This window comes from Azolla caroliniana, unplaced genomic scaffold (genome assembly GCF_043228905.1).
Source record: "Azolla caroliniana isolate FFs.n. ecotype wild unplaced genomic scaffold, voAzoCaro1.0.p SCAF_5, whole genome shotgun sequence".
NCBI classification, from domain to species: Eukaryota; Viridiplantae; Streptophyta; class Polypodiopsida; order Salviniales; family Salviniaceae; genus Azolla; species Azolla caroliniana.
In genome coordinates, this window is record NW_028230440.1 from 8,087,935 (window position 1) to 8,097,298 (window position 9,364).

Sequence of the window (9,364 nt, forward strand, 5' to 3'; positions counted from 1 at the left end):
ATAGCATATGTGCATGTACTGGATGAGAAGTGGAGGAAGCTGGATCCGAAATCGGAGAAGTGCATACTCGTCGGCAACTCACATGAATAGAAGGGGTATAAGTGTTATAACCCCCAAACTAAACAGGTACGAGTAAGTCGAGATGTCGAGTTTGATGAGTCGGCATCATGGTACTCCCCACCAACTCCAACTCCCGACGAAGACTCGATTCCGGAAGATGAGGCTAGTGAACCCGAGGAGGTCCAGGAAGAAGATGAAGACTTCGGCACTCTAGAAGAGAGTCCGATCTCATTCCGACTAAGTGGACTGAATGAGCGGCTAAGTCAGGTGTTGATGGGTGGGGGGTGAAACCTAGAATGGCTTCACCCCCCTCCCAAGGGGGTTATGATAGGGAGAGAGCTAGAGAGAGAGACAAATAGGAAATGACACAAAATGAGAGGGGAAAAATGTATATCCCATTACATGCCCCATTAGGGGTTTATATAGTACATAGTGTAATGGTTAATAATATGACCGTTACAAAAAGAAGACCGTTACTATCTTGTCACATGCACATAATTGTGCATGTGCTCACATACTCATCTTCACATAATCATTTACTTTACACATACACATCCACCACATCATTACACATACCCTTATGCCTCCCCGTATATTCTTACGGGTAACACATGGCACGCCTGTGGGATAGTGCATTGGCACGGTGAACCCACTCGCCATGGCAACTCTTCTCGACCAAAACTCCATCGGTCGTCTCATTGGTCGGAAATCCCTCGATCGGATCACTGCTCTAAAATCGATAACTTCGATCGGAGCTTTGCTTGACTCGAACCTTCTCGTTCGGTAAGCACAAGTCGCGATTGGATCATACACCAATCGGCTAGTTCAATGTGGCATGGGTCGTGAAATCGTGTTGTGCATTTGTGTATTATTGCTTTCATCATGTGAAGTGAGTCTTATATCTTTTACCCTTTGGTCTTAAAAATTTTTACCCTCAAATTTTTTGAAATTTTATTTTTGGCCCTTGTGTTTTCGAAATTCTGCATTCTGCCCTCCAAATTTTGAAATCTCACGTCATGCCCTTGAGCTTTTGAAATTTCATCTTCTCTGCCCTTATGTTTTTTTTTTGAATGCCCCTCTCTTCTTGCTTCCATTCATATTTTCGCCTTTCATTTCTAGCGGATTGCGGCGGCAGCAATTTTATCATCTTTAATTGTATTTATCATGTTGTAAGCATAGTTCTCCAAAGAGTTTTTAGACTCCCCTTTCTTCTTGCTAGATCTACTGTTATCAGAATCTGATCAGAAGAGTGCAGCAATGGAATCGATTATCAAAAATTGGATGGGCATCTAGGGAGGGCAAGCAAGGAGGTTTCAAAGATGTTCTAAATAGTCCTAGAGTTCCTCTACAGTTTGTATTGATTGCACGAAGATGTTATCACAAGGATCGAATGCACGAGTGGCCTTAGCATCTTCACTAGGTGGATTTAGTCCTACATCTGATTTGGAAAGCACTGCAACATTATCATGATGACCCCTGACTTGATGATGGTGTTCCTCACAGTAAAGCCCGGGAAGCACATGATTGTCACCAACATATGATCATCATCATGGACACTCTGCTCATGGACACCATAGCCCTCCTTTGACTAAAGCATCATGCAAGACCTCTGCAGTCGATTCGAACGAGAAGGCCGGATTCAGGAGCATCCACGCCCATTTAATCACCCTCATGAACCCCTTACTCCTTGCACAATCAGACATGCCGATGATTCTAGGTCCTTAGTGCTTCCATGGCAGTAGTGTGAGTCCTTGCTGCTCACATGGGGTTGTATCTCCTTGCTCACATGGAGTAGATGGTTCAACTTCTCCATCATCACGGAAGCTTTCGACTAAAGGAAGTTGGAAACGTCTTGTTGCCCTTATGCAAGTTCTCAGGTGTCATTTCCCTGCATGTTTCGTGCTCCTTGAACCACGCTCTCTTCATTTCCTTGGGCCCCTGGGACATCAGAGAGAGAGACAAATAGGAAATGACACAAAATGAGAGGGGAAAAATGTATATCCCATTACATGCCCCATTAGGGGTTTATATAGTACATAGTGTAACGGTTAATAATATGACCGTTACAAAAAGAAGACTGTTACATTCTTGTCACATGCACATAATTGTGCATGTGCTCACATACTCATCTTCACATACTCATTTACTTTACACATACACATCAACCACATCATTACACATACCCTTATGCCTCCCCGTACATTCTTACGGGTAACATCGGGATGACCAGTCGGATGAAGAACCAACGAGTAGTGGAGACTCTACCGTTCTCTCCCTGTGCAAGGAACCGATGAGATCGTTCACATGAAAGAGAAGGAGAAGAAGAAGATGCTGGAATACGATACTGGCAGTGAAGGGTGATCGGAGCGGATCTGACCCCGGAAAGGAAGAAGGCGGATCTTCAGAAAGGAAGTCCGAACCGGCCAAGAAGGACCTCAAACCGGCTAACGAAAAGTTACGCCGCTCAATCCACCAGAAGAACCCCGTCCAGAGGTACGGATACAATGAGTACATGGCGCATCACTATGTGTACATGACTAAGGTGGTGGAAGTACGTGAGCTGGAGAGCTACGTAGAAGCAACAAAAGATGCAAATTGGCGTGCTACTATGGAGGAAGAAATGCGGGCACTAGATGCCAACGAGACATGGGACCTGATTGACCCACCCCGACACTGTAAACTGATTGGTTGCAAATGGGTGCACAAGGTAAAGTACAACGCCGACGGTTCGGTCAACCGATACAAGGCTTGATTAGTGGTGAAGGGATACACACAGACCCACGAAATCGACTACGATGAGACCTTCGCTCCAATAGTGAAGATGACGACGGTTTGTGTGGTACTAGCTATTGCTGCGACAAGGGGATGACATCTTCACCAAATGGACGTGAAGAATGCATTTCTTCAAGGTGATCTTGAAGAACAGGTCTATATGATCCAACCCCCCAGTTTCCAATCGGAAATGAACAAGTCGGTAGTGTATCGACTCAAGAAGTTGCTTTATAGTCTAAAGCAAGCCCCCCTAGCTTTGAATGCGAAGATCACACACCGGTTGCGTAAGATGGGGTTTGTGGCCTCTAAGTCCGACACTTCACTGTTCATTCGGCAAGGTCCGGACGGTCCGGTCTGTATCTTACTTTATGTAGATGATTTAGTCATCACCGGATCCGGTCTCAATGAAATTGGCCGAGTGAAGTCCCAATTGTCGGACACATTTGAAATGAAGGACCTAGGGGACCTTCATTATTTTCTTGGGATCAAGGTGATCCAGACCCCCGATGGCATATTGCTCTCACAAAGACACTATGTGCTGAATATGCTTTACAAGTTTGGCATGACGGAAAGCCAATCGATCTCCACACCCCTGGACCGGAACTTGAATCTACGTCTTGACTCCAGCTCGGCCTACGATGAGAAACGGTTCCGACAAATTGTCGGAAGCCTCATATACTTGACAATCACTCGACCTGACATCAGTTACCCGGTCGGAGTGATTTGCTAGTTCATGCAGAAGCCAATCGTCGAGCACCGTTAGTGCGCACACAGGATACTCCGGTATGTTAGCGACACGAAGGACCGAGGACTGTTATCCTGACACTACCCGGCCGGAGTGATCAGCCAGTTCATGCAGAAGCCGATCGTCAAGCATCGTTAGTGCGCACACAGGATACTCCGGTATGTTAGCGGCACGAAGGACTGGGCATTGTTATCCTGACACAGTATAGTTGGGGAGCTAGTCGGATACACAGATGCCGACTGGGCTGGTGATGCATCGGATCGTTGATCCACCTCCGGTTACATGTTTTATCTTGGTAGCGTGACTGTTGCATGGAGCAGCAAAAAGCAGCCAACAGTGGCTCTGTTGAGCACTGAGGCTGAATACCGAGGTGTTATCATTGCCATCTGTGAAGCCATCTGGCTTCGGTGATTGCTGCAAGACCTCCGGATCGAGGTGCCGACTTTGATCCTGATTTATTGTGACAACGTAAGTAGCATACAACTCGCCAAGAACCCTATATTCCATGCTCGGACAAAGCACATAGAAGTGCATTATCACTTTGTTCGTGAGCGGGTCCTGAGCGGTGAAGTTGAACTTCGGTATGTTCACACGGATCGGCAAGTTGCCGACATCTTCACCAAGCCGCTCGGATCGGACAAGTTGCAACATTTTTCGAAGATGCTCGGCGTTCAGCATCTCGATGTGCCGCACTTGAGGGGGAGAACAGGAACGAGAATGAATGGCATCAGACAAGGAGCCAGAGAGGAAGAAAGAACCATGGGGGGAGATAAGAAGAAAAAGGAAGCTGAGCCGATTGAAGGAGTCGGCACATCCTCACAAGTTGGAGCAAGCGGCAACGACGGTAGAGTCAAGAAGGATAGAGCCGACCGAAAGAAGGCCAAGACCTGGACGTGGTCCGATGTGGTGAAGGGCCTAAAAATGGAAGACGAGTTGGAGACTACCAACTCAGACAAGAGCTGGAATGAATCAGAGGAAGCCGATTTGGTTCAAGATTAGGAGAAGCCGGATCAACTAAAGGCCAACCGGACGAGAAGGCAACGGAAGTCGACACCGACACGGAGGAACCGATGGATCGACAAGCGCCAGAGTCATAACAATGAAGGAGTTGAAATGGGCCTGTTGTGCAGACAAAGCCAACCAAGGAGGTCGAGGTGCGCAGTACCGGACGGGTCGCGGGAAGCGAAACCGGACTGGACGAGGAGCGCGAGCAAGGCGGGAGGACGTCAGAAGGAGCCGGAGGAAAGGACCGGCTACTGTAGACACTGACACCACGATCCGACCTCAAGTTGAGCTTGAGGGGGAGTGTTGAGCGAGCAAGCTCAACCGGATCCGGATCAGTGTTCGGATGATATCCGGAACTAGGAGCCGGATCAGATTGAAACCGGTAGGCCGTTAGAGGCCTACGGATCCAACCTGGTATGTACTACGTAGCATATTTTTGGGAGTTAGTGATAGTCGCTCATGTGAGCATTGAAGTATCTGTCAGTACTTTTGTCAGTCCTTTATGGACTTGTATAAAAGTGCTCTTTGAGCACATTCTATGTACAAAATATTGAGAGTATTATTTTGAATAGAGTTTTATGTTCTGCTCTCTCTCTCTCTCTCTCTCTCTCTCTCTCTCTCTCTCTCTCTCTCTCCTATGTATGCTTATTTTCTGTGTGTTAAGCTTCCATTAAACCGTCTTCTCTTTACTGTTACTATCCGATAGAGTGGTTTGGCATAAGCTTCCGCATGCTAACTTTGACACATATCATATAATTAGGTGAAGACATTTATTAGTGGAGGAAGTCTTTTATTAGACAACATGGGTTTAAACAACCTATTTGAGGCTCTTCTATTTATAACCCCCAAAATTGTGACTAGCAATAGGATACAGAATTCCTCAAACTTTTTGAGTAAGAACCTAATATCATGTTTGACCCTAGAGCAACAAGATAAAGCTAGTTTGGATGGCCTATATATATTGGTTGTTTTGATCAACACTAATTGAAGGATTGGCCTAATGTCACATTTGCTCTCATTGGGGATGGTGAGAAAGTTAGCAACTATAATTAACTTGGTCAAGAAAAAAACTAGAAGGAACGTGGCAAATGTGTATTAAATATTATCATTTGAAGAAAGTGGCTATAAAAAAAATTTATATTCATTCTTGCATGCCAACAATTTGATTTATTGTTTGCATGAAGCTCTAACAAAATTTATCTACAAAATGGCTACAATGAAATGATATGTGCTACTAGGATATTTCTAAAATTGCATTTTGTACATAGTATGGACATTATGACTTTTTAGCCGGTACCATTTGTGTTGACTAATTCTTTGGCCACTTTTCAACAAGAAATTCACAACACTTTTCAAGATCAACTTGGTCATTTAGTCATCATGTTCTAAGATAGTATTCACATTTATAGTCATAAGCATAATGTGGATGAACATTAGACTCATGTTTTTCTGTCTTGCAAACATTTTGAGACAAATATCTTTATTCCAAAATGTTGAAATGTGACTTTTTCAAAGAATCAATTATTTATTTGGGACGTTTAACTACGATTAGGGTGAGCAAATTCATATTTTTTGGATAGAGAAAGTAAAACATTTCATGCCTATTCTTCATAATGTCTAACCATTCCAAGGTTTTGTTAATTTTTTGAGCAAATCTCTTTCGCATTATTTGGTAGTTGACTACACGTTGATATTTCAAAACATTGAAATGATAAGTCTACTAAACTATGTCCCCCGATTTATCATTTACAAAAATAGTTTTACCATTTTCAAGGAACATGCATGCATTGCTCAAGCACTTTATTTGCTTGACACTTCGAAAATTTTTGAGGTTAAAACTAACAATAAACATTAAGTTAAGTGCACACTTTGATTTCGGGGAGAAAGTGTGAACTCAACTCAGTTGCACACTTGAGGCTTTTTACATGATTTTTTCCCCAAAATGTTTCTCTCTACAATGTTGAAGAAAGTGCAACCCCCACAATCATTCTAATCGCTCCTGTGTTGTTGCTTGAATCACTCCTAGATTATTCTCTAGGTGCGAAGGTTCTTACATATTATAAAGCATGGTTTTTGAAAACATGTTTTCTGAAAATGTAATTGTAATAGAAATTTGTGAAGGCTTTTACAAAAGTTTTGTTGATGCTTTTGTTTGCTATTAATTGGCCCCTCTATTATAAGAAATCAAGCTTCTATTAGGGCATTTGGCTTGTGCATCCAATTAGATTGCACTTATTGTGCATTTTGCTTGTGCATGTAATTAAAATATACTCCATTGGTATTAAAATTAAAGTGGCCAGAGGCAATATACAAAGTAGTCCAATATTACAATGAATATTGTAAAGTCGTGCCAAACTACCTTAGCCAATATTTCTAGGTAAAGATAAGTAAGAAAAAACACCTAACCAATCTTTATAGGTAAAGAAAGTACAACGAAGCCATACCATTCTCCAAATCAGTAAGATGAAGAAGAGCGTTGTTTGTTTTAAAAACAAATGTACATATCGAAGTATTTTTGTAAGTACTAGGTAGAGTGTTTAATAGGTATTTTCAATGTCCCAAGAAAAGAAGGGAATAAAAGTGTGTGATGAGAGAGAGAATCGAGGGGAGGATCACAAATAGAAAACAACTGTCATTAATGTTGATGTAACCGACCCGCCTTGAACTATAAAGGGAGGGAGGGAAGACAGTTTTGGGGGAATCCATCGTTCTGGAGGAGAAGACAATGTTGGTTTGCTCTCTCAGTTGTTGATTTTCTGTTATGTTATGTGCTAGTTCGAATAAACAGGTGTGAGGCCTCTGTTCGCATAGGAAGCATGTGTGCTCCCGACTAGAGGCTCACCAGTCGGTGTGTGTGTGTGTGTGTGTGTGTGTGTTGAGCTCGAGGCTCTGTCACTGGCCAAGTCCGGTTGTATTCATTCTTTGTTTAATCAAATATTGGGTTTGTTGTATCTGGGTACTTTTGTGTTCCCTGCTCTTGTCTTGTGTTGTGTCCGTATTCGCGTCCTATCTGTTGTTTCCGGGGAAGCGTCCTATCTGTTGTTCTCCTCCGCTATTTTGTGCTTACTCCTCGTGTTTGAGAGCCCATGTGCTCAACTTGTGGAATTCATCGACAACGTTGGATCGGATACAGGTCCTACGGGCCCCTGTGCTTACTACAGAAATACGACAACGAGTCGGATAACCGTTGCACGCTAAACAACCTCTCTCCCTCCGACTCCCTAGTCCAAGACCCCTATGGTCCCGCCCAATCAACCACGTGCACACGGAATACCGTGACATATTTGGTGAATCTGATGTGAAAAGGGTGGCAAAGGAGTCCTAGGATGAGAGGGGGTGAGCTTGTAGAAGCAATGGCGGACGTCGTGGACCTCCTTGTGAATGCCCGAGAGAGCTCGTCGGGGCTCAATAGAGCCATCGAAACGATAGTCAGCACAACGGGCTGATTCAAAGGAAGATATGTGACAAGCTACTTGGAGTCCTACAAGGCCGAAATGTTGATGCAGGATATTTTGGAGGACAGGCAGTTGTCTGGATTTCCCTGAGTTATTGCCGAGCATCCAAGCTGAGGTGCTCAAGATTCAGGCCGACTGTCGTAATTGGTCGGATCTTGAGGAGCAACTCCTCGAAAGGTACGACTTTGACGACTCACTCCAGTTGTAAAAAAAGGGAGCTCATGGATTGGGTCGAGCTCCCCCGGAAAGTGAAGGAAAAGGAGTTTGAGAAGCGATTTACGTGACTATCGGTGCTGGATCGGACAGTGCTCGGCACAAGCAAAGTCCTCCTTTTTATCAAATTGGTTGATCCGCTCGATTGGGAGAAGGTTGGTCTCCTCTTGGAGACAGACGAAGGGCTCACGACCGATTGGGGCATGGTTAAAAGGGTTTGCATTCGTTTCGACAAGCGGTGCGAATGGAATGACGAGGGAACGTCGACGGCCGGCCCGACTTCTGGGAGGATGACAAGAGAGGTGCCGATTCAGTTAGATGAGACCAGAAGACGGTTCAAGTTGGGCCCGATTCTGACAAACGTGGTCGATGGGCCGTCAGGAGGCACGCCACTAGAGGAATTGACAAAGATGGTGCGTGACCTCCAAATTGCTTAGGCTCGAAGGAATGGCAGGGGTCAATTGCGTGCTTGGCGCCCACCCAATGACCTTAGGTGTATGTGATGCGATGGTGTTGGCCACATTTGGAGAGATTGCGCTGACCTCGCCGAGGTGCTAAGGAACAACATGGTCACCGGGTGAAGCGATCCGGTAGAGGAAAGGACAAGCTTCATAGAAGTTGCTTGCTAGAATTATGAAGTTCTAGTTGAAGACAAACGGGACAGAAAGGATGGAGGGGCAGGCCCTTCGGGGAGGTACGACACTAGGAGTGGGCAAAAAAGGGGTGAAGCCACCAGCCCGCAGGAGAAGGCGAAAGAGAAGTTTCTGATCTTCCGATTGAGCTCAGAGATAGAGAAGACAATGGACCTACGGAAGGTCTTAGAGGAGTAAATCCTTGATAGTCGAGTGGAACTCACCTTGAGAGAGGTGCTGGGCATTGTCAAGAAGGAGTTCCATGAAACGATCCTTCATGAAGAGAAAGCGGATCTTGACTGAGCCAAAGAGTGAGAAGTCGGTTGAGGTAAAGGCGGCCCATATCGACAAGGTGGTGGTGGAAGAGGAGTTGTCGGACAACCACTACATGCGGCCACATTGGGTGAGGGCAACAACGGAGACCCCGGTTCGGATCGGGGATGTGAAGGAACCGGTGGTGGTATTGATCGACCATTGATTGG